The sequence below is a fragment of the Chiloscyllium plagiosum genome, unplaced genomic scaffold (genome assembly GCF_037043375.1).
Source record: "Chiloscyllium plagiosum isolate Xiang-an unplaced genomic scaffold, Cpla_swu_hap1 HiC_scaffold_12, whole genome shotgun sequence".
Taxonomy (NCBI): Eukaryota; Metazoa; Chordata; class Chondrichthyes; order Orectolobiformes; family Hemiscylliidae; genus Chiloscyllium; species Chiloscyllium plagiosum.
This window is the reverse complement of record NW_028270150.1, coordinates 105,950,790-105,973,049: the sequence shown is the minus strand read 5'-3', so window position 1 is coordinate 105,973,049 and position 22,260 is coordinate 105,950,790. Positions and strand designations below refer to the sequence as shown.

Here is a 22,260-nt window from a genome sequence, read left to right as displayed (position 1 = left end):
GCGAAAGAATTAGGGATGGAACAAAATGTCAGAATAATTAGAGAATAATTCAGAATTTGAAAATCATCAAATTGAATAAATTGGAGTTGCTTGAAAAGTTAGATAGAATATTATCCGATGTCACTGAAACTATCAAAGTGACTTCCAAAAGCAATTACACATCCATAAATTGAATTGTGACTGGCAGAATACTGCATATTGCCCAATATGGTAGTAATTATCTAGTTTGGATTTACCTTGCTACCACATTGCCAGTGTTACGGTTGTACAGGTGCAGCTTGGCTAGGGGAACGGCTAGTTCTGGAGCATAAGTCTTCAGTTTTATTGTTGGATGTGTGGCAAACCCTCCAATGATTATATGAACAGATTACAGGATCCAGACACAGCTTGTGCATAGCCCCAGTGGCCTAATGGATAAGGCACTGGCCTCCGGAGCCAGGGATTGTGGGTTCAAGTCCCACCTGGGGTGCTAGGGTACTTGCCAAGCATGGGATGTTGTAAAGCATCACTGGATTGTTGTCACAACTTATGACAGCAAGCTTTTCTTGTAAGTGAGTGACCAATCACAATACCTTCTGAGCAGCATCTTTCACTGCTACTTGCTGGATGTGACTCCAATCAAGTGGGCTGTTTTATCCTGGATCCTATCAAGCTTTTTGAGTGTTGTTGGAGCTGCATCCACCCAGGCATAGAGCAATGTTATCCCAACACACAGGGAACACTGTCACTGCTGCAATTTCCACAACAAATGGAATTAAATAAATGTATGTCATGAAAGGAGGCTATTTAGCCACTCTGGTTATACAGACAGAAATAGGCTGTCGAACCTGATCGCACTTTACAATTCCAGCTCCAACACAATAAGGACGTGATGCTTCAAGTACTTCAATAACAGTTACAACATTGGCATCTATCCAAAAATGTGGAAAACTGCCCAGGTATGTCCTGTACGTAAAAAGCAGGACAAATCCAACCTGGCTAATTCCCACCTCATTGGTCTGCTCTTGATCATCAGTAAAATGATGGAAGGTTCATCAACTATCAAGCAGCTCCTGCTCAGCAATAACCTGTTCGGTGACACCCAGTTTAGGTTCCACTGGAGCCACTCAGCTCCTGACCTCATGACAGCCTTGGTTCAAACATGGACAAATGAGCTGAATTCCAGAGGTGAGGTGAGAGTGACAGCCCTCGACATCAAGGCTGCATTCAAATGAGTGTGGCATCAATGAACCCTAGCTAAACTAAAATCAATGGGTATTGGGGACCAGTTGGAGTCCACCAGTTGGAGTCATACCTGGCACACAGATAGACAGTTGTGGTCACTGGAGGGTCAGTCATCTCAGCTTCAGGACATCTCTGCAGGAGTCCATCAGTGTGGTGTTCTCGGTCCAACTACCTTCAGCTGCTTCATCCATGACCTTCCCTCCATCATTAGGTCAGAACTGGGGATGTTTGCTGATAATTGCACAGTGTTCAGCACCATTCATGACTCCTCAGACACTGAAGCAGGCCATGTTCAATTGCAACAAGATCTGGACAATGTCCAGACATGGGAAACCAATTCTTCTGATCCACTTGCTTAGATCCTCTTGGTTTTAGCAAAAGCAATTACACATCCATAAATTGAATTGTGACTGGCAGAATGCTGCATATTGCCCGATATGGTAGTAATTATCTAGTTTGGATTTACCTTGCTACCACTTTGTCAGGTAGTTGCCAGTGTTACGGGTGTACAGGTGCAGCTTAGCTTGGGGAACGGCTAGTTCTAGAGCCTAAGCTGTGTTAGCACACCTAACCAGGCTGGTAAAGAAAAAAACCTCCTTGTGGTCTTAATGCATCTATGAAATACCTGCATGAACTGGTTGGGCTGAATGACCTCTTTCCGTGCCGTACACTCAGAGTAAACTTCTGCAGCCTCTTCTGTTCCAAACTTAACGTGACGAGCCCATCCAATCAGGGGCAGAATTCTCCATTTCTGCCAATGTTCTTCTAAATTTCCACTTTGGACTCCCATTCCTTCTAGCTGTTGGCCATATCAAAAATGTCCCTGTCTGATGCAAAATGGGTGGCTGAATATTTACCATGCCAAGACCAATTTGCCACAGTTTTCCTACAATTTTACCTTGTCACAGTGACTTAGTAGTTCTTTGCTCCTGTGTACCTTGTTTTCTCTGCCCCCAGTCTCTATGTCACCACATCTTGGATATTTGACTGAACGATCTGAGAGACTAACGAATGGTTGGCGATGATTGGATGGCCTCTGAATGTACAGCATAGAAAGATGTCATTCAGACCAACCAGGTCATGCCAGTGTTGTAACTGTTATAGAAGAGCTTAAGTACTTGAAGCATCACGTCCATTTTGTGTTAGAGCTGGAATTGGAAAGTGCGATCAGGTTAAACAGCGTGGGCCAGAGTGGGCCAGAGTGGGCCAGATAGCATCCTTTCATGACACACATTTATTTGATTCCATTGTTGTGGAAACTGCAGCAGTGACAGTGTTCCCTGTGTGTTGGGATAACATTGCACTATGTCTGGGTGGGTGCAGATCCAACAACACTCAAGAAGCTTGACACCATCCAGGACAAAACAGCCCCTTGATTGGAACCACATCCAACAAGCAGCAGAGAAAGGTGCTGCTCAGGAGATATTGACATTGGCCACAAAGTTAGAAGAAAAACATGCTGCCACAAGTTGTGACAACAATCCAGAGATGCTTTGCAACACAAGTGCCCACAGCACCCCAGGTGGGACTTGAACCCACAATCCCTGGCACCAGAGGCTAATGCCTTACCCATTAGGCCACTGGGGTTATGCATGCATGCAGTCTGGATCTTCCAATCTGCTTCTGTAATCATTGGCGGGTTTGCCGCACTTCCAACAGTAAAACTGAAGACTTATGCTCCACAACTAGCCGTTTCCCTAGCCAAGCTATACCTGTACAACCATAACACTGGCAACTACCTGACAATATGGAAAATTGCCCAATATATTCTGTGCACAACCAGCAAGATAAATCCAAACAAGATAGCTACATATCGGGAAGTGTGCAGTATCTGCCAGTCACAATTCAATTTATGGATCTGTAATTGCTTTTGGAAGTTGCTTTGATAGTTTCAGTGACATCGGATAATATTCTATCTAATTTTTCAAGCAATTCCAGTTTATTCAATTTGAAGATTTTCAAATTCTGAATTATTCTCTAATTATTCTGACATTTTGTTCCATCCCTAATTCTTTCACCACTATAAATATGCCTCTCCCCTGTCTATCTTCCCTGTCAGTTTTACCTTAATATATTTCTTGAGGGCAGCCTTCAGGGAATCTGAAATGCTTGCTTTGTCCCCCTTTTGTTTGAGTGCCTTCCTTGAGCTGGGAGAACATTTATTTTGGCATTCAAGTCTCAGGCATCCTAAGCATGTGGACGGTCCAGCAGAATGAATTTTGGATGATCATGGCCGAGATCAACAGCCCATGCTATTGGCTGTTTCAAGGAGACCAATGTTAGTCTGCCTGTCTTCCCAGCTGATGCAGAGAATCTTGACAATGGGAAGAATGGCCGCGATGAAGATGGAGAAAATGCTGGGGCATTGATACATCTCTGTTTGACCCCTGTCTTTGACCGTAAACGATTCTGTCATATTATCATCATTGAGAACTGTCACTGACATCTTGAGTGGAGGAGATGGAGGATGTTGTTGAATTTCATTGGACAGCTGGCTTTTAGGAGATCTTCCATACCAATCTCCAAGTGACTGAGTCAAAATCCTTGGTCAGATTGATATGGGTGATGTAGAGCAGTTGGTATTGTTCCTGGAATTCCTCAGTGAATTGCAGAGCAGTGAAAAACATGTCAACGTCCATAGAGATGATGGATAAATCAGCTCCTCCAAGTTTGAATATCTCTGCTGAATGCTATACTCCTGCACCTTTTCCATGCTTCATATGTCGATTGTCAGTTTCAACTTCTACAACATAAAGAGGGAATCCAAGGCCATCTTTGATGTGAGTTGGATGATTTCCTTGTACATGTCCTCATTGGTGATTATATCCAGTTTAGGAGTTTTTTTAAAATGTGCTGTCCATTGGAGGCTGATGTTTTCTCTGTGACTCAAAATGACTCATTACTCCACACTGGTTTGAGACCAAAGCTGATTGGTCCATATATTGGGACATATTGGTGGTAGTGAAAAAGCTCTAGGTATCATGATTGTCAGGAAGGAGCTGTGGCTCCTTAGGTTTCTCAATCCACCATTGGTTCTTGATTTCCCTAGATCTTCTTTGTAACTGCACCTTTGTTGTTTGATGAGTTCTACTCTTTGCATTACTGGTGATGTTGTTTTTCCACACAGGAAGAGCTTTCCTCTTCTTGTCAATAAGATCTTGGATGACGTGGTCATGCTCATCGCACCTCTTTTAGTGTTTCCTGGTCTTGTAGCTGATGGCTTCTTCACAGCATGAGATGATGACCACCTTCAGCTCTTTCCACATTCCCTCCATTCTATACAAATGAACTGCTTGGTGATTTTGGTGAAAGCATTGTTGGAGGTTTGTTAGTCTGCTTGGCTCTTGAAGTTGCTTAATGTTGAGCTTTTTAAAAAATTATTTCTTCATTATCAGCTGTCCAGGAGCACAGGAGACAGAGCGGAGGTGGCATTTGAGACCAGGAGGTTGCCAGGAAGTAAAGGACTTAGTATATATTTGGGCAGCAGCTAAACCCGAGATACTACACGTGTAGTATCTCCCTCCCGCACCCCTGCTCTAACCAGAAGAAAAGGACTCTGTAAGGTAAGGCGTTCCTTTTATTTTATGTATTTACGTGCATTGTTTGGAATTAGTTAGTTGATATAAAGCTAAGGCTTACAATGGCAGGGGACCTCAGACCCATGACACATGCCTCTTGCTTGATGTGGGAGCTCAGGCATGTGGCTGAAGTCCCTGACTCTTACACTTGCAAGAAGTGTGTTCAACTGCAACTCTTGTTAGACCGCATTTTGGCTCTAGAGCTGTGGATGGACTCACAGTGAAGTGCCATTGTTTTGATTTTTTTCCCCAAAGTTCGAAAACAACACAATAACTTATAAAACAGTAATTCCTGCTCCTGCAATTTGAGGATGTCAGCTCCAACACTGAAAAAAACCTCTAAAAAAGGAGCAGCTCTTCCAGTCACAAATCTTTCCCATCCTCCATCTTGGATTACCCAGAATCCTCTTGACAAAGAGACCTTGGAGTGCAGCTTCATGGTTCCTTTAAAGTGGAGTTGCAGACAGACAGGATTGTGAAGAAGGCATTTGGTATGCTTGCTTTTATTGTTGGTGCATTGAGTATAGGAGTTGGTGGTCATGTTGCGGCTGTACAGGTTAGTTCATTGGTTAGACCACTTTTGAAACACTGCATCCAGTTCTAGTCTCCCTGCTAGGAAGAATGTTGTGAAACTTGAAAGGGTTCAGAAAAGATTTACAAGGGTAGGAGGGTTTGAGCTATAGGGAGTGGCTGAATAGACTTGTGCTATTTTCACTGGAGCATCAAAGGCTGAAGGGTGACCTTATAGAGGTTTATTAAATCACAAGGGGCATGGGTAGGGTGAATAGCCATGGTCTTTTCCCTGGGTTGGGAGAATGCAAAACTAGAGGGCATAGGATTAAGGGTGAGATGGAAAAGATTTAAAAGTGACCTAAAAGGCAACTTTTTCACGCAGAGGATGGTGCATGTATGGAATGAGCTGCCAGAGGAAGTGGTGGAGGCTGGTACAATTACAGCATTTAAAACACATCTGGATGGGTATATGAATAAGAAGGGTTTAGGGGGTTACGGGCCAAATGCTAGCAAATGGGACAAGATTAATTTAGGATATCTGGTCAGCATGGATGAGTTCGACTGATGTGTCTGTTTCATGCTGAGCAGCTGTATGACTCTATGACTCTATGATTCTACATCACAGAAGGAGGGTGTTTGACCTATTGTGGTTATGCTGAGAGAAAATGAGCTGTCCAGTCTGTTACCATTTCCAAATCCAGCTCCAGCACTCTATGGCATGACACTTCAAGTATTTATGACACTATTTATCCCAGTACTGTAATTGAAATGTACAATGAGACTTTCTAAATCTATCACCCTTTTCACCAGATCAGCAGGATGGAAGAATTACCATCCTTAGTGAAGGTTAATGAGATTTGCTGAAACATCACGTCATCAATATCTGTGGGGGAATTGCTGAGAGATTTGTCTTGATCACATTTGCTAACTCCTGTATCCTTTGGAAAGTTCAATGACAGTCCAATAGACTTGTTTACCACACGTTAATTCTGAGTGTTAGTAAGTTGACTATGTATTGTAGATTGTGTTACTGTTTTAACATTGCATAGTAAAGTTATTATGTCTGTTCTGAACAATAGAATCTTGTAGCTCTATACTCTTTGTAAATCCCTTGGATGTCACCGTTTGTCAAACATTGGTCCTTAAGAGAATCGTGGCACGATTTGGAGATGTCCTATGGGAGGTATTTTCTGGTTCTGGGGTCAATATATATATCAACATCAATACTCCTCTTCATCTTCTTCTCCTCAAAACTCTTTCCTGCTCAATCGCTGCAGCAGCGGGCAGCACAAAGCTCAGCTGGAAGAGCTCAAACAGGGAAGAAGGAAGTGATCTCCTCATGCTGTGTTAATGTGCTGGCAGCACATCTGGGCCAATGGATATGAAGTCAAGTTGGAGGAAGGTGACAGGTGAAGTTGCTGCAACATCTGTGCTGGGATTCCCAACCAATGTCAGAAATGGAGAATTCTGCCCACGATTGGATGGGCTTGGCGCGTTAACTTTGGAACAGAAGAGGCTGTAGAAGTTTACTCTGAATGTACGGCACGGAAAGAGGTCATTCAGCCCAACCAGTTCATGCAGGTATTTCATAGATGCATTAAAATCACAAGGAGGTATTTTCTTTACCAGCCTGGTTAGGTGTGCTATCACAGCTGGAGCAGGTGGGGCTTGAACACACTTACCACTGTGCTACAGAAACCCTCCTGAAACCAAGAGGATCTAAGGAAGTGGATAGGAAGAATTTGTTTCCTGTTGAAGAAGCATAAATGACCAGCTAATACAGATTGAAACAGTTGGATTAGAAGATTAGAAGGGAGTTAGAAGGGAGAAATCTTTTTTCATTTGTGGGATGTGGGCATCGCTGGCTGGACAGCATTTATCACCCGTATCTAGTTGCCCTTGAGAAGGTGGTGGTGAGCTGCCTTCATGAACACTGCAGTCCACCTGCTGTGGGTGGACCCACATGTCATTTCAGAGAAAATTCCAGGATTTTGACCCAGTGACAGTGAATGGTTTGGATGGGAAATTGCAGGTGATGGTGTTCCCATATATCTGCTGCCCTTGTTGTTTTAGATGGAAGTAACTATGGGATTGGAAGGTGCTGTTTAAGGATATTTGGTGTATTTCTGCAGTGTATCTTATAGATAGTACACACTGCTGCTACTGAGCTTTGGTGATGGAGGGAGTGGATGCTTGTGGATGTGGTTCCAATCAAGCGGGTTGTTTTGTCCTGGATGGTGACAAGGTTCTTGGGTGGTGTTGGAGCTGCACTCACCCAGGCAAGTGGGGAGTATTCCATCATACACCTAACTTATGCTTTGGGGAGTCAAGAGATGAGACACTCACCATAGTATTCCTAGCCTTTGACCTGCTCTTGTAACCACTGTGTTTATGTGGTGAGTCCAGTTGTGTTTCTAGTCAATGGTAACTCCTAGGATGTTGATGGGGGGTGGGGGGGGGGGGGGGGGGCGGGAATTCAGTGATGGTAACACCATTGAATGTCAAGGAGTGGTGGTTCCATTGTTTCTTGTGGGAGATGGTCATTGCCTGGCATGTGTGTGGCATTAATGTGTCTTGTCACTTGTCAGCCCATGCCTGGACATTGTCCAGATCTTGTTGCATTTGAACATGGACTGCTTCAGTATCTGAGGAGTCATGAATGCTGCTGACCACTGTGTAATCATCAGCGAACATCCCCAATTCTGACCTAGTGATGGAGGGAAGGTCATGGATGAAGCAGCTGAAGGTAGTTGGACCGAGAACACCACACTGATGGACTCCTGCAGAGATGTCCTGAAGCTGAGATGACTGACCCTCCAGTGACCACAACTGTCTATCTGTGTGCCAGGTATGACTCCAACTGGTGGACTCCAACTGGTCCCCAATACCCATTGATTTTAGTTTAGCTAGGGTTCATTGATGCCACACTCATTTGAATGCAGCCTTGATGTCGAGGGCTGTCACTCTCACCTCACTTCTGGAATTCAGCTCATTTGTCCATGTTTGAACCAAGGCTGTCATGAGGTCAGGAGCTGAGTGGCTCCAGTGGAACCTAAACTGGGTGTCACCGAACAGGTTATTGCTGAGCAGGAGCTGCTTGATAGTTGATGAACCTTCCATCATTTTACTGATGATCAAGAGCAGACCAATGAGGTGGGAATTAGCCAGGTTGGATTTGTCCTGCTTTTTACGTACAGGACATACCTGGGCAGTTTTCCACATTTTTGGATAGATGCCAATGTTGTAGCTGTTATTGAAGTACTTGAAGCATCACGTCCTTATTGTGTTGGAGCTGGAATTGTAAAGTGCGATCAGGTTCGACAGCCTATTTCTGTCTGTATAACCAGAGTGGCTAAATAGCCTCCTTTCATGACATACATTTATTTAATTCCATTTGTTGTGGAAATTGCAGCAGTGACAGTGTTCCCTGTGTGTTGGGATAACATTGCTCTATGCCTGGGTGGATGCAGCTCCAACAACACTCAAAAAGCTTGATAGGATCCAGGATAAAACAGCCCCCTTGATTGGAGTCACATCCAGCAAGCAGCAGTGAAAGATTCTGCTTAGGAGGTAATGAGATTGGTCATTCAAGTTACAAGAAAAGCTTGCTGTCACAAGTTGCGACAACCACCCAGAGATGTTTTACAACATTTGATTCTTGACAAGCGCCCATAGCACCCCAGGTGGGACTTGAATCTACAATCCCTGGTGCTGGAGGCCAATGCCTTATCCATTAGGCTACCGGGGCTATGCCCTTATGCAGTCGGGATCTTGCAATCTGTTCATGTAATCATTGGAGGGTTTGCCATACTTCCAACAGTAAAACTGAAGACTTATGCTCCAGAATTAGCTGTTCACAAGCCAAGCTGAACATATCCAAGCGTAACACTGGCAACTACCGGACAATGTGGAAAATTGCCCAATATTATTTGTGCACAACAAGCAAGGTAAATCCAAACTAGATAATTACTACCATATCAGGCAATTTACAGTATTCTGCCAGTCACAATTCAATTTATGAATCTGTAATTGCTTTTGGAAGTCACTTTGATAATTTCAGTAACCGGTTAATATTCTATCTAAGTTTTCAAGCAAATCCAATTTATTCAATTTGATTACAGAAGAGTCAACTTGATGATTTTCAATTTTTGAATTACTCTCTTATTTGCTCCGTCCCTAATTCTTTCATCGCTATAAATATGCTTCACCCTGTCTATCCTCCCTGTCATAGTTTTGCTTTAATATATATTTTTAGATTAGAGTGTGGAAACAGGCCCTTCGGCCCAACAAGTCCACACCCACCCACCGAAGCGAAACCCACCCATTCCCCTACATTTACCCCTTACCTAACACTACAGGCAATTTAGTATGGCCAATTCACCTGACCCTGCACATCTTTGGACTGTGGGAGGAAACCAGAGCACCCTGAGGAAACCCACGCAGACACGGGGAGAACGTGCAAACTCCACATAGTCAGTCGTCTGAGTCGGGAATTGAACCCGGGTCTCTGGCGCTGTGAGACAGCAGTGCTAACCACTGTGCCACCATGCCGCCCACTTTTTTCTTAATATACTCACTTTTATTTCTTTTGGCTGGAGAATTCACTGCATAGTTCATCTTTTATTTGTTTATTTGTGTGCAAATTTGTGATGCCTGTGACATTTCCTGCAAATGTGTTCATCTGGGATAGCTCATGTGTCATTGACTCCCCACAAACTGCAGGATGTACATTCCACACGGTGTAGCTGTCCTGCCATTCTGTAACTGTAGACACTAGTATGGAAGGTGTTAGCTATGAAAAGAGGTCGGGGAGGTCAGGATTGTTTTCATTAGAAAAAAGGAGATTGAGGGGGGGGAACCTGATTGAGATCTACAAAATCATGAAGGGTATGGGCAGGGTAGATAGAGATAAGCTTTTTCCCACGGTGAGGAATTCAATAATGAGAGGTCACTTGTTCAAGGTGACAGGAGAAAAATTTAAGGGGGATACACATGGAAAGTACTTTAGACAAAGGGTGGTAGGTGCCTGAAACACGTTGCCAGCAGAGGCAGTAGAGGCAGGCACGGTAGATTCATTTAAGATGCATTTGGACAGATGCATGAGTAGGTGGGGAGCAGAGAGATACAGATCCTAAGGAATTGAGCGACAGGTTTAGACAGTGGCTTTGGATCGGCACAGGCTTGGAGGGCCTAAAGGCCTGTCCTGGGCTGTAAAGTTTCCTAGTTCTTCTTTGTTCTTTGTTGCTGGTGGCATTTGATGGAGATTGAGGAATGGAAGGGCGGTTTGTCCAGCAGTCAGATGCACTGGTCATCATTTTGGTAATGAGGACATCCTTTAGGTCTTGGGATCAAACAATAACATAGTTAATCACGTGCCAATGCTTTGATTTTGGATGCCTCCAAGAAATCTTGAATTTGTCTTTTTGGTGGAACAGTGTGTTGGTAATGACGAGGTGGTGTTCTGCACATTTGGTGAACAGAAGAATCCCATTGGAGTTGCAAATCCTGACTTCTTGCTTTCCAGAGTTGGGCAGCTTTTCCAACCTTCACATGCAGTCTCCAAGAAGGATAACCTATCTTCCTGAGGGCTGATTTAGAGGTGCCCGTTTTGGACTGGGGTATACAGAGTTAAAAATCACACAACACCAGGTTATAGTCTAAGGTTTATTTGGAAGCACTAGCTTTCAGAACGCTGCTCCTTCATCAGGTGGTTGTGGAGAATAAGATTGTAGGACACAGAATTTATAGCAAAAGTTTACCGTGTGATGTAACGGAAATTATACATTGAAAAAGACCTGGATTGTTTGTTAAGTCTCTCATCTTTTAGAATGACCATGTTGGTTTCAGTTCTTTCATATGTAAATCCCAGGACTTTTTTAAAAAGTTACATTCTCAAGCGAACTTGAACAATTGGTGTTATGTCGGCCCAGATAATGCATTGAAGGTGTGAGGTGCCCTGTGTGAGACTGTCTGTGCCGAAACGTTCAGACTGATTCTAATCGGAAAAAGGGATTTATAGAATCTTACATGGACTGATGCAATTTTTGAGCAAAGTAAAATATAATTGTGCAAGTACAAATTCACCCCACAAACTTATATATGTGTGTGTGCACGGGGGAGGAGGTATGAGTGTCTGAGAGTGTGCGTCTGTATGAGTGTGCCTATAGTGTATGACTGTGGTGCATTGGGGTCATCTGTAGGGTAACATGAACCCAAGGTCCCGGTTGAGGTCATCTCCATGGGTACCAACCCCATTTGAATGGCCTCAACTGGGACCTTGGGTTTGATGTCACAATACAGATGACCCCCTACTGCACTGCAGACAGACAGACAGACAGACACACACACACACACACACGTACTCACACATACACTCCCACACTCTCACAGACTTATACCCCTTTACACTCATACACACACACATACACATGCTCTCTCACAGACATTCATACTCCTCCCCAACCCCCCCCCCCACACACACACACACAAAAACTGCATGAATCCATGTAAGATTCTGTAAATCCCTTTTTAGATTAGAATCAATCTGAACATTGAGGCACAGACAGCCTCACACAGGGCACCTTACATCTTCAATGCACTATCTGGGCCAACAAGGCACCTATTACATAGGACATTACAGCGCAGTACAGGCCGTTCGGCCTTCGATGTTGCGCCGACCTGTGAAATTAATCTGTTGCCCATCTAACCAACACCGTTCAAATGTATGTCCAATGCCCATTTAAATGCCCTTAATGTCAGCAAGTCCACTACTGTTTCAGGCAGGCCGTTCCACACTGCTACTACTCTCTGAGTAAAGAAACTACCCCTAATATCTGTCCTAAATCTATCATCCCTCAATTTAAAGCTATGTCCCCTCGTGTCCCTTCACCATCTGAGGAAAAAGGCTCTCACTGTCCACCCTATCTAACCCTCTGATTATCTTATACGTCTTGATTAAATCACCTCTCAACCTTCTTCTCTCCAACGAAAACAGCCTCGGTTCCCTCAGCCTTTCCTCATAAAACCTTCCCTCCATACCAGGTAACATCCGAGTAAATCTCCTCTGAACCCTTTCCATAGCTTCCACATCCTTCCGATAATAAGGTGACCAGAACTGCATGCAGTGCTCCAGAAGCGGCCTTACCAGTGTCTTGTACAGCTGAAGCATGACCTCGTGGCTCTGAAACTCAATCCCCCGACCAATGTTTTGCATCAGAGAGCGGCAGGAGCTGGGCGGAAGTGAAGGCAGAGCGCAAAGCCGGTCGGGAAGGTAAGTGATTGTTATTTGAGTGGGTGTGTTCTAGACCCCAGGTCCTACGCCCTTGCCTTGAAGCCTACTTTTCCAAGCCACGCATCCCAAGTCATGCCTCACCGCATCATAATTTCCCTGCCCCCAGCTATAACTCTTGCCCTGCAGTGCACACTTATCCCTCTCCATCACTAGAGTAAAAGTCACCGAATTGTGGTCTAGGTCCTCCCTCCCTCCCTCCTCCTCTAACCTAAATTAAAAGTCCACAGATTTGCCCCAAAGGTGGGGGTAAAAGAAGGGGAGGTGTGGCATTGCTTGTCAAAGATCGTATTACAGCGGTGGAAAGGACGATGGGTGAAGACTCGCCATCTGAGGTAGTTTGGGCTGAGGTTAGGAATAGGAAAGGTGAGCTCACCCTGTTAGGAGTTTTCTACAGGCCTCCTAATAGTCCTAGAAACGTAGAAGAAAGGATTGCGAGGATGATTCAGGAGAAGAGTGAAAGTAATAGGGTGGTTGTTATGGGGGACTTTAACTTTCCTGATATTGATTGGGAAAGCTATAGCTCTAGTTCGTTAGATGGGTCGGTGTCTGTCCAATGTGTGCAGGAGGGTTTCCTGACACAATATGTAGATAGGCCAACAAGAGGTGAGGCCATACTGGATTTGGTTCTGGGTAACGAACCAGGCCAGGTGTTAGAATTAGAGGTAGGTGAGCACTTTGGGGACAGTGACCACAATTCGGTGACTTTTACTCTAGTGATGGAGAGGGATAAGTGTGCACTGCAGGGCAAGAGTTATAGCTGGGGGCAGGGAAATTATGATGCGGTGAGGCATGACTTAGGATGCCTGGCTTGGAAAAGTAGGCTTCAAGGCAAGGGCGTAATTGATATGTGGAGCTTGTTCAAGGAGCAACTATTGAGTGTCCTTGATAAGTATGTACCTGTCAAGCAGGGAGGAAAGGGTCATGTGAGGGAGCCGTGGTTTAATAAGGAATTGGAATCCCTTGTTAAATGGAAGAGGGTGGCCTATGTAAAGATGAGGCTTGAAGGTTCAATTGGGGCGATTGAGAGTTATAAGGTAGCCAGGAAGGACCTGAAGAGAGAGCTAAGAGCAGCAAGGAGGGGACATGAAAGGTCCTTAGTTGGTAGGATTAGGGATGTCAGGAATAAAAGAATGACTAGGGTAGGAATAGGTCCAGTCAAGGATAGTAGTGGGAAGTTGCGTGTGGAGGCTGAAGAGATTGGGGAGACACTGAATGAATACTTTTCATCAGTATTCACTCAGGAACAGGACATTGTTGCCGATGTGAATACTGAGTCACAATTAAGTAGAATGAATGGCTTTGAGGTATATAGGGAAGAGGTGTTGGAAATTCTGGAAAGGGTGAAAATAGATAAATCCCCTGGGCCTGATGGCATTTATCCTTGAATTCTCTGGGAAGCAAGGGAGGAGATTGCAGAGCCATTGGCCTTGATTTTTATGTCCTCGTTGTCTACAGGAGTAGTGCCAGAAGACTGGAGGCTAGCAAATGTGGTTCCCTTGTAACTATAGGCCGGTGAGTCTCACTTCTGTTGTGGGCAAAGTCTTAGAGAGAATTGTAAGGGATAGGATTTATGAACATCTGGATAGGAATAATGTGATTAAGGATAGTCAGCATGGTTTTGTGAAGGGCAGGTCGTGCCTCACAAACCTTATTGAATTCTTTGAGAAGGTGACTAAGGAGGTGGACGAGGGGAAAGCGGTAGATGTGGTGTATATGGATTTTAATAAGGCGTTTGATAAGGTTCCCCATGGTAGGCTACTTCAAAAAATACGGAGGTATGGCATTGAGGGTGAGTTGGAGGTTTGGATTAGGAATTGGCTGGCTGGAAGAAGACAGAGGGTAGTAGTTGATGGTAAAGGTTCATCTTGAAGTGCCATTACTAGCGGTGTTCCGCAAGGATCTGTTTTGGGACCATTGCTGTTTGTCATTTTTATAAATGACCTGGAGGAGGGGCTAAAAGGTTGGGTGAGCAAGTTTGCGGATGATACAAAAGTCGGAGGAGTTGTTGAGAGTGAGGAAGGATGTGGCAGGTTACAGCGGGATATAGATAAGCTGCAGAACTGGGCAGAAAGGTGGCAAATGGAGTTCAATGTAGCTAAGTGTGAGGTGATTCACTTTGGTAAGAGTAACAAAAAGATGGGGTACTGGGCTAATGGTTGGATACTTGGTAGTGTGGATGAGCAGAGGGATCTTGGTGTCCATGTACACAGATCTTTGAAGGTTGCCACCCAGGTAAATAGTGCGGTGAAGAAGGCATATGGCGTACTGGCTTTTATTGGTAGAGGAATTGGGTTCCAGAGTCCTGAGATCATGTTGCAGTTGTATAGGACTCTGGTGCGGCCGCATCTGGAGTATTGTGTGCAGTTTTGGTCGCCATACTATAGGAAGGATGTGGAAGCACTGGAACGGGTGCAGAGGAGGTATACCAGGATGTTGCCTGGTATGGTAGGAAGATCGTATGAGGAAAGGCTGAGGCATTTGGGGCTGTTTTCATTGGAGAAAAGAAGGTTTAGGGTGACTTGATAGAGGTGTACAAGATGATTAGGGGTTTAGATAGGGTTGATCGTGAGAACCTTTTTTCACGTATGGAGTCAGCTATTACGAGGGGGCATAGCTTTAAATTAAGGGGGGGTAGGTATAGGACAGATGTTAGGGGTAGGTTCTTTACTCAGTGAGTCGTAAGTTCATGGAATGCCCTGCCAGTAGCAGTGGTGGACTCTCCCTCTTTATGGGCATTTAAGCGGGCATTGGATAGGCATATGGAGGATAGTGGGCTAGTGTAGGTTAGGTGGGCTTGGATCGGCGCAACATCGAGGGCCAAAGGGCCTGTACTGCGCTGTATTCTTCTATGTTTTATGTTCTATGTAAAAAGAGGGTCCAAGGAAGTTCCTGTGGATTGAAGAGTGAGGCTTTAGCTCAGGAGTCTTTGACAAGGAGGTTGAGTGAAATGATTACGCCACAGTTGAAGAGGTGAAGACATGACTGCCAAGCTGGTTCAGTGTGCTACGTGCTTGATGTGGGAGGTCAATGACTCTGGTGTGTCTGGCTCGTATAAGTGTGGAAAGTGTGTGCATGTTCAGCCACTGACAGAGCATATTGCAGCACTGATGAAAGAACTTATGCGGAAAGTCAGGAGGCATGGGAGAGAGGGAAATTTGGCCAATTGGATAGAAAACTGGCTAAGTGGTCGAAGTCAGAGAGTGGTGGTAGATGGTAAATATTCAGCCTGGAGCCCAGTTACAACTGGAGTTCTGCAGGAATCAGTTCTGGGTCCTCTGCTGTTTGTAATTTTTATTAATGACTTGGATGAGGGAGTCGAAGGGTGGGTCAGTAAATTTGCAGATGATACGAAGATTGGTGGAGTTGTGGATAGTGAGGAGGGCTGTTGTCGGCTGCAAAGGGACTTAGATATGATGCAGAGCTGGGCTGAGGAGTGGCAGATGGAATTCAACCCTGCCAAGTGTGAGGTTGTCCATTTTGGAAAGACAAATAAGAATGCGGAATACAGGGTTAACGGTAGGGTTCTTAGTGAGGTGGAGGAACAGAGGGATCTTGGGGTCTATGTTCATAGATCTTTGAAAGTTGCCACTCAGGTGGATAGAGCTTGTAAGAAGGCCCATGGTGTATTAGCGTTCATTAGCAGAGGGATTGAATTCAAGAGTCGTGAAGTGATGTTGCAACTGTACAGGACTTTGGTTAGGTCACATTTGGAGTACTGTGTGCAGTTCTGGTCGTCTCACATTAGGAAAGATGTGGAAGCTTTGGAGAGGGTGCAGAGAAGATTTACCAGGATGTTGCCTGGAATGGAGAATAGGTCGTACGAGGATAGGTTGAGAGTGCTAGGTCTTTTCTCGTTGGAACGGCGAAGGATGAGGGGTGACTTGATAGAGGTTTATAAGATGATCAGAGGAATAGATAGAGTAGACAGTCAGAAACTTTTTCCCCGGGTACAACAGAGTGTTACAAGGGGACATAAATTTAAGGTGAAGGGTGGAAGGTATAGGGGAGATGTCAGGGGTGGGTTCTTTACCCAGAGAGTGGTGGGGGCATGCAATGCGCTGCCTGTGGGAGTGATAGAGTCAGAATCTTTGGTGACCTTTAAGCGGCAATTGGATAGGTACATGGATGGGTGCTTAAGCTAGGACAAATGTTCGGCACAACATCGTGGGCCGAAGGGCCTGTTCTGTGCTGTATTGTTCTATGTTCTATGTTCTGACTCGAGGACCTTAGGCTCATCTGAGAGAACGAGATCTTTCTGGACAAGACCTTCAGCAAGGTTATTACAACAATCGTACCAGAAGAGAGCAGAAGAGAGCAGACGATGAGGAAGGCAGAGGTGCAAGAGACCCCAGGGGAAGTACCTGTCAGGAACAAGTTGAATCTTTTGGAAACAGTAGAGACAGATGACACTGCCAGTCCGCGAGGTGGCCAGGTCTGTCAGTCAAAAGTTGGCATGGAGGCAGAGCGGAAGAGTCGGACATCGCACAGAGCCGTGGTAATAGGGGACTCCATAGTGAGAGGAACTGACCGGGGTTTTTGTGGCAGCAGATGGGACTTAAGGATGGTGTGTTGCCTTCCTGGTGCCAGGGTTAAAGACATCACAGACAGAGTGCAGGAAATCCTCAAGGATGAAGGTAAAGAGCCAGAGGTGGTGGTACATGTCGGCACAAATGATGTCGGGAAGAAGAGGAGGAACATACTACTGCGGGACTTTGGAGAACTAGGAAGAAGGCTGAAAAGCAGGACGTCCAAGGTGGTTATCTTCCAGTTCCTCGGGCTGGTGAGGCCAGAAACAGGGAGATAATGGACTTGAACTTGTGGGTGGGGAACTGGTGCAGGAAGCAAGGATTTAAATTCTTGGATCACTGGGGTATGTTTTGTGGTAAGCATAAATTCCAGAAGACAGACGGTCTGCACCTTAATTGGTTAGGGACCAGCATTCTGGCAAGCAGGTTTGCTACTGCAACACAGCTACGTTTAAACTAAGTAGCGGGGGGGGGGGGAGCAAACTGGATGTTTAAGAAGGAAATTGGAGGGAAAGTTAGAACAAGGGAAGTCAAGAAAGACAACTGTATCAATGAGGCAGAAAACTCAGAAAGGGATCATGCTGTAAGGTTGAGTGAAATAGGAGTTGATGGGAAGGGTGAGGGCAGTAACAAATTAAAAATACTATACATGAATGCACGAAGCATTAGAAATAAGATGGATGAGCTTGAGGCTCTTTTGGAAATTGGCAGATACGATATTGTGGGGATAACTGGAACGTGGCTTCAAGTGGACAGGGTCTGGGAAATGAATATTCAAGGCTACACGTGCTATCGTAAGGACAGACTGACGGGCAGAGGGGGTGGGGTGGCCATGTTGGTAAGGGATGATATTCAGTCTCTTGCACGGCAGTCCTAGAATCAGGGGGTGTAGAGTCAGTGTGGATAGAGCTGAGAAATACTAAGGGTAAAAAGACCCTCTTGGGAGTTATCTACAGGCCCCCAAACAATAGTCTGGATGTCGGATGTAAGTTGAATCAGGAGCTGAAATTGGCCTGTCACAAAGATGTTACTACAGTTGTTATGGGGGATTTCAACATGCAGGTAGACTGGGAGAATCAGGATGGTATGGGGCCACAAGAAAGAGACTTTGTGGAGTGCCTCAGAGATGGATTCTTAGAACAGCTGGTGCTGGAGCCAACCAGGGAGAAGGCAATTCTGGATCTGGTATTGTGCAACGAACCAGAATTGGTCAGGGACCTTGAAGTGAAGAAGCCATTGGGAAGTAGTGACCATAATACAATAAGCTTCAATCTGCAATTTGAGAGGGAGAGGGTGACAATATTTCTGTTGAATAAAGGGAACTATGGAGCTATGAGGGAGGAGCTGGCCAAAGTTCAATAGTGCAATACCTTAGCAGGGATGACCGTGGAGGAACAATGGCGAATATTTCTGTGTATAATGCAGAAGTTGCAGGATCAGTTCATTCCAAAAAGGAAGAAAGATCCTAGGAGGAGGCATGGGTGGCCGTGGCTGACGAGGGAAGTTAAGAAACATATAAAGTTAAAAGAGAAAAAGTATAACATAGCAAAGATGAGTGGGAAAACGGAGGACTGGGAAGCTTTTAAAGAACAACAGAGAATTACTAAGAAGGAAATACGCAGAGAAAAAAATGAGGTACGAAGGTAAACTGGCCAATAATATAAAGGAGGATAGTAAAAGTTTTTTTAGGTATGTGAAAGGCAAAAAAATGGTTAAGGCTAAAATTGGGCCCTTGAAGACAGAAACAGGGGAATATATTACGGGGAACAAAGAAATGGCAGAAGAATTGAATTGGTACTTCAGATCTGTGTTCACTGGGGAAGACACAAGCAATCTCCCTGAGGTAACAGTGGCTGAAGGACCTGAACTGAAGGGAATTTATATTTGCCCAGGAATTGGTGTTGGAGAGACTGTTCGGTCTGAAGGTCAATAAGTCTCCATGACCTGATGGTCTACATCCCAGGGTACTGAAGGAGATGGCTCGGGAAATCGTGGATGCGTTGGTGATTATTTTCCAGAGTTCAATAGATTTGGGATCAGTTCCTGCGGATTGGAGGGTGGCTAATGTTGTACCACTTTTTAAGAAAGGTGGGAGTAAGAAAGCAGGAAATTATAGACCAGGTAATCTGACCTCAGTGGTGGGAAAGATGCTGGAGTCTATTATAAAGGATGAAATTAGATTAGATTACTTTACAGTGTGGAAACAGGCCCAACAAGTCCACACCGACCCGCCGAAGCGCAACCCACCCATACCCCTACATTTACCCCTTACCTAACACTACGGGGAATTTAGCATGGCCAATTCACCTAACCTGCACATCTTTGGACTGTGGGAGGAAACCGGAGCACCCGGAGGAAACCCACGCAGACACGGGGAGAATGTGCAAACTCCACACAGTCAGTCGCCTAAGGCGGGAATTGAACCCGGGAATCTGGCGCTGTGAGGCAGCAGTGCTAACCACTGTGCCACCGTGCTGCCCAACCACTGTGCCGCCCAACCACTGTGCCACCGTGCCCCCCTGGATAGTAGTAACAGGATAGGTCAGAGTCAGCATGGATTTATGAAGGGGAAATCATGCTTGACTAATCTTCTGGAATTTTTTGAGGATGTAACTGAAGATGGATGAGGGAGATCCAGTAGATGTAGTGTACCTGGATTTTCAGAAAGCTTTTGATAAAATCCCACATAGGAGGTTAGTGAGCAAAATTAGGGCGCATGGTATTGAGGGCAAAGTACTAGATTGGATTGAAAATTGGTTGGCTGATAAAAAAACAAAGAGTAGTGATAAACAGCTCCATTTCGGAATGGCAGGCAGTGACCAGTGGGGTACCGCAGGGATCAGTGCTGGGACCGCAGCTTTTTACAATATATGTTAATGATATAGAAGATGGTATTAGCAATAACATTAGCAAATTTGCTGATGATACTAAGCTGGCTGGCAGGGAATGTGATGAAGATGTTAGGAGATTACAGGGTGACCTGAACAAGTTAGGTGATTGATCAAATGCATGGCAGATGCACTTTAATGTGGATAAATGTATGGTTATCCACTTTGGTGGCAAGAACAGGAAGGCAGATTACTACCTAAATGGAATCAATTTAGGTAAAGGGGCAGTACAGAGAGATCTGGGTGTTCTTGTATACCAGTCAATGAAGGTAAGCATGCAGGTACAGCAGGTAGTGAAGAAGGCTAATAGCATGCTGGCCTTCATAACAAGAGGGATTGAGTATAGAAGCAAAGACGTTCTTCTGCAGCTGTACAGGGCCCTGGTGAGACCACACCCGGAGTACTGTGTGCAGTTCTGGTCTCCAAATTTGAGGAAAGACATTCTGGCTATTGAGGGAGTGCAGCGTAGGTTCACAAGGTCAATTCCTGGAATGGCGGGATTACCTTACACTGAAAGACTGGAGTGACTGGGCTTGTATACCCTTGAGTTTAGAAAACTGAGAGGGTATCTGATTGAGACATATAAGATTATTAAAGGATTGGACACTCTGGAGGCAGGAAACATGTTTCCGCTGATGGGTGAGTGCCGAACCAGAGGATACAGCTTAAAAATACGGGGTAGACCATTTAGGACAGAGATGAGGAGAAACTTCTTCACCCAGGGAGTGGTGGCTGTGTGGAATGCTCTGCCCCAGAGGGCAGTGGAGGCCCAGTCTCTGGATTCATTTAAGAAAGAGTTGGATAGAGTTCTCAAGGATTGTGGAATCAAGGGTTATGGAGATAGGGCAGGAACGGGATACTGATTAAGGATGATCAGCCATGATCATATTGAATGGTGGTGCAGGCTCAAAGGGCAGAATGGCCTACTCCTGCACCTATTGTCTATTGTCTATTGTCAATAAATGCCAACACACCATGTGCGTTCTTAACAACCTTATCCATTTGGGTGGCAACTTTCAGAGATTTATGCACCAGGACATTGAGCTCTCTCTGTCCATCTACACTGCAAGAAGGTTACCATTAGCCCAGTACTCTGCACTCCTGTTGCTTCTTCCAAAGTGAACTACCTACACTTTTCTGCATTAAACTCCACTTGCCACTTCTCAGCCCAGTTCTGCATCTTATCTATGTCCCTCTGTAACCCACAACATCCTCCGGCACTATCCACAACTCTGCATACCTTAGTGTGATCTGCAAATTTACTAACCCATCCTTCTATGCCCTCATCCAGATCATTTATTAAAATGACAAACAGTTAGTGGCCCCAAAACAGACCCTCGCAGCACACCACTGGTAACTGAGCTCCAGGATGAACATTTCTCATCAACCACCGTCTTCTTTCAGCTAGCCAATTTCTGATCCAAACCGCTAAATCACCTTCAATCCTGAAACTCCGTATTTTGTGCAATAGCCTACCATGTGGGACCTTATCACATGCCTTCCTGAAATCCATGTATATCACATCAATCACCTTGCCTTCACCCACCTGTTTGGTCACCTTCTCGAAGAACTCAATAAGGTTAGTGAGGCACGACCTACCCTTCACAAAACTGTGTTGACTATCCCTAATCAAATTATTCCTTTCCAGATGATTATAAATCCTTTCTCTTATAGTCTTTTCCAAAACCTTACCCACAATCAAAATAAGGCCCACTGACCTGCAGTTGCCAGTGTTGTCCCGACTCCCCTTCTTACACAAGGGAGCAACATTTGCTATCTTCCAGTCTTCTGGCACTATTCCTGTAGACAATGATGACATAAGGATCGAAGCCAAAGCCTCTGCAATCTCTTCCCTAGCTTCCCAGAGAATCCAAGGATAAAGCCCCTCTGGTCCAGGGGACTTATCTATTTTCAGATCTTCCAAAATTGCTAAAACCTCCCTTGTCCACCTCAATCCCATCTAATCTTGTAACCTGTATCTCCATATTCTCATTAACATTGCCCTTTTCCAATGTGAATACTGACGAAAAGTCCTCAGATTCCACACACCACTTTCCACTACTATCTTTGAATGGCCCTAATCTTACTCTCATCATTCTTTTATTCCTGATGTACCTTTAGAAGGCCTTAAGGTTTTCCTTGATCCTCTCCGCCAACAACGTCTCATGTCTTCTTAGCCCTCTCTTCAGATCTTTTCTGGCTAACTTATAACTCTCAAGCCCTCTAACAGAGCCTTCATG

The 22,260-nt window shown here is 44.9% G+C and overlaps 2 non-coding genes across 2 annotated transcripts; one reads left to right on the top strand and one right to left on the bottom strand.

Annotated features, from left to right (window-relative positions):
• The first annotated feature begins 396 nt into the window (after positions 1-396).
• trnar-ccg (transfer RNA arginine (anticodon CCG)) lies at positions 397-469 on the top strand. Its single transcript has one exon. It is a non-coding gene; the product is annotated as a tRNA-Arg (tRNA).
• Positions 470-2,738: 2,269 nt separating this feature from the next.
• On the bottom strand, positions 2,739-2,811 carry trnaq-cug (transfer RNA glutamine (anticodon CUG)). Its single transcript has one exon. It is a non-coding gene; the product is annotated as a tRNA-Gln (tRNA).
• Positions 2,812-22,260: the final 19,449 nt, after the last annotated feature.